This window comes from Carassius carassius, chromosome 36 (assembly GCF_963082965.1).
Source record: "Carassius carassius chromosome 36, fCarCar2.1, whole genome shotgun sequence".
In the NCBI taxonomy this organism is placed as follows: domain Eukaryota; kingdom Metazoa; phylum Chordata; class Actinopteri; order Cypriniformes; family Cyprinidae; genus Carassius; species Carassius carassius.
In genome coordinates, this window is record NC_081790.1 from 26,521,297 (window position 1) to 26,525,356 (window position 4,060).

Genomic DNA, 4,060 nt, shown 5'->3' on the forward strand with positions numbered 1-4,060 from the left:
TACAATATAATTTAAAGGTTAAGACAATTTGCCATATTTTAAAAAATTTTTCTTCATAATATCAATTCCGCTGCAATTATATTGTGCATTTTAAACAAATAAAATCCTGGTATTCTCAAAAACATTTTGCTTTGGGTGCATTCAGCTTTATGCTTCTGTACATTTCAGTTTAATTTGCACAGACTGTAAGGACTGTTTTGAGTGAACCAAAACTTGCATGGCATATTTGGGTCACGGTGGGTTTTACAGAAAAAGCTGTCACATATTGTGTTATATTGGGTAAAAATGCAAGATTTTATGCACTGAAGCTGCCAGAAAACATCATACAAATACTTAGTATGTTTCACAAGAGAGCATGGTCATGGTCAGAAAATGCGTTGTGGTTTAAAAATAAATACCAGGTATTTCTAGTCTAAAAAAATAACTGGTCAAAAATTTACAAATACATTGTATCTTTTTATGTTTTGCTTTATGTCTTCAAGCTCCTGGATTCCATGAAATAAAAATGCATTCTCATCTATGTGTTCATCAGCTGATCTTTGGGGTTCCTCAGGGATCAGTTCTTTGACCCCTCCTTTTCTCTATATACACTACATAACCAGGACCCATCATACAGGCACATAGCTTCTCCTACCATTGCTATGCTGATGATATTCAGCTCTATCTCTCATTTCAACCAGATGATCCAACAGTAGCTGCATGGATTTCAGGATGCCTGGCAAACAATTCGGCATGGATGAAAGAATATCACCTATAGTTCAAACTGGTAAAGACTGAGCTTCTTGTCTTCCCTGCCACTCCAAATCTACAACATGATTTCACCATCCAGCTAGTTTCTCAAACAATTACCCCATCAAGTGTGGTCAGTACTTGATGTCTTGGTGTAATCTTTGATGACAAGCTGACCTTCAAAGACCACGATCTTGCAGGTTTGCATTGCACAACATCAGAAAGATCGGGCCTTTTCTAATGGAGCATGCTGAACAACTTCTTGTCCAGGCCCTTGTCATTTCTAGGCTAGACAAATGCAATGCTCTTCTGGCTGGACTTCCATCATGCAAAATCAAACTTCTACAAATGATTCAGAATGCAGCAGCATGACTGGTCTTCAGCGAGCCCAAAAGAGCCCATTTTACAACTCTCTTTATCTCCTTGCACTGGCTTCCAGTTGCGGCTCGCATCAAGTTCAAGACATTGATGCTTGCAAATAGAACAGCCACAGGCTCTGCACCCACCTATTTCCACTCACTATTACACTGTAAAAAAAAAAATGTTGCGTCAACTTAAAAAAATAAGGCAACTTATCGCAAGCGCTTTTTTGAGTAAACTTAACAAACGGGGAATAAAGTCCACCCAACTTAAAATAATAACTTAATATCACAAGTTGCCACAACATAAATAGTCATGTTAACCTAAAAAAATATCAGAACAAAATATTTTTTGTTTACTGAACACAGGGCCTATTATCTATAAGCATACACAATTTTTTATATTATTCAAATAGTCTAAATAAATAAAAGACCATAACATGGGTCAAATAACTTTTTTATTATTGAAAGTTTGTGTCCAAAGCACAAGGACATACCAAGTCTTGTATATTAATTTCTTTACTCAATGCATTTTACACTGAACTCAACACATGGTACATAATTCATGTTAATGTTAATTATACCTTAATACGTTAGCAGTCTTGTGGCATGAAGTACCTTTTCACATGTATTTAACTCTTTTGTTTGTTTTTAAAATAACTATTATTTGAAAATTACTATATTGCATATTTTAACATCAACCTAATCCACTGGGCAAAGTTACGTCCAGTGGACGTCTTTTTATGTCTTTACAGACGTTGAAAAGTGATTCACTGAGGAGACAGAATGTTTTTATGACGTCTTTTTTTTATGTTTTTTATGTCTTCTGTACGTCTGATATGGACGTTCACAGATCCTCCTTACAAGGTTCTGTGACTTTATTTCTGTCAGACATCTAGAGAAGCTCTTATTGAGAATTAACAGAGGTTTAAATGTTGACACTTGATTCATTTGAAGTCACCATTGTGGTGATCAGTGTTTGGTTTAGTTGGGATCTTGATCCAGATACTTCTTGTGTTAGCTTGACTTCAAATGAATCAAGTATCAACATTTAAACCTCTGTTAATTCTCAATAAGAGCTTCTCTAGATGTCTGTCAGAAATAAAGTCACAGAACCTTGTAAGGAGGATCTGTGAACGTCTATATCAGACGTACAGAAGACATAAAAAACATTTAAAAAAAGACATCATAAAAACATTCTGTCTCCTCAGTGAATGTCTTTTCAATGTCTGCAAAGACATAAAAAGACGTCCACTGGACGTAACTTTGCCCAGTGGATTAGGTTGATGTTAAGATATGCAATATAGTAATTTTCACGTAATAGTTCCTTTAAAAACAAACAAAAATGTTAAATACACGTGAAAAGGTACTTCATGCCACAAGACTGCTAACGTATTAAGGTATAATTAACATTAACATGCATCATGTGTTGAGTTCAGTGTAAAACGCATTGAGTAAAGGAGTTAATATACAAGACTTGGTATGTCCTTGTGCTTTTGACACAAACTTTCAATAATAAAAAAAGTTATTTGACCCATGTTATGGTCTTTTATTTATTTAGACTATTTGAATAATATAAAAAATTGTGTATGCTTATAGATAATAGGCCTTGTGTTCAGTAAACAAAAAATATTTTGTTCTGATATTTTTTAGGTTTACATGACTATTTATGTTGTGACAACTTGTGGTATTAAGTTGGGTGGACTTTTGTCCCCGTTTGTTAAGTTTACTCAAAAAAGTGCTTGCAATAAGTTGCCTTATTTTTTTAAGTGTATGGATTTACATTCCCTCCCGGAGTCTGAGATCCACTAGTGAGCAAAGCCTCATGGTACCATCACAGAGAGGCTCAAAATAACTTTCTTAAACATTTTCGTCCACCGTTCCTGGCTGGTGGAATGATCTTCCCAGTCCTATCAAGAATGCCAGTTCCCTGACAATTTTCAAGCAACAGCTAAAAACTCGTCTCTTTTGACACTATTTGACTTCATCCTAAATGAATGAAAAAAAGGTCTTCTCTTTATTTATTCCTTTGCATTCTAGCTTGTACTTATTTGAATAATGCCTGAAACTTGGTATTACGAGCACTTCCTGTGTCTGTTTGCCTCTTTAAGATGAATCGCTTGATGTATTCCCCAATTGTAAGTTGCTTTGGATAAAAGCACCTGCAAAATGAATAAATGTAAATGTAAATGTGTAGAGACCTCTGTATGCCTAAAAAAAACAAAAGCTGGCAAACAGCAAATATATGTAATAAATTTGGATAATAAAATATTGATCCTCCCAGTCTATACAACTTTTTGTCTACAGAAATGCTTTCTTTAAAAACAATTCTAAAATGAATTTATAAATACAACTTCCCTAGCTGTGACCTTAAAAAAGTATATTTGGATATGAAAAAAAAAAGAAAATATGTCAACATACAAAGTAGGAAACAACATTTTCATGAATTTATTTCAAATGTTTATGTAAATCACTGAAAGCAGATTCCGTTCTTCCTTTTCCACTGAAAGCAGTCCATTCACCAGTCTTTTAGATAAAAAAAAACAGATGAATGAATAAATAAATGAATAAAGGATGAATGAGACTTGTGGCAGACAAGCACATTAAACTAAATAAGGCTGTCTGCGTGTAAGAGTAAAAATTAACATGGCAACATCTAAGGATGTCCTTCCTGCTAAGATTTTTATGTCAAAAAAACATAATTTAGAAGTAATAGGCTATTTTCTGTCTTGTTTTTAAACCCCCTCATCAGAACACTTTGTTGAATAGGTGTAGCTGATTGTAGACCCTGAAGTAAATGCCCAATGCTGTGATTAGCTAAAAGTTGTGCATGTATGACAGTATACATTCCTCATACTTGGACACTGCTGTGATTTAGGTCAAAAATGGATAAATACTCAGTACATATCAAACAATCTGTAAGAAGAGATAAAGTGTGTGATTTATGCATAGTTTACATTTTAATTTCTCCC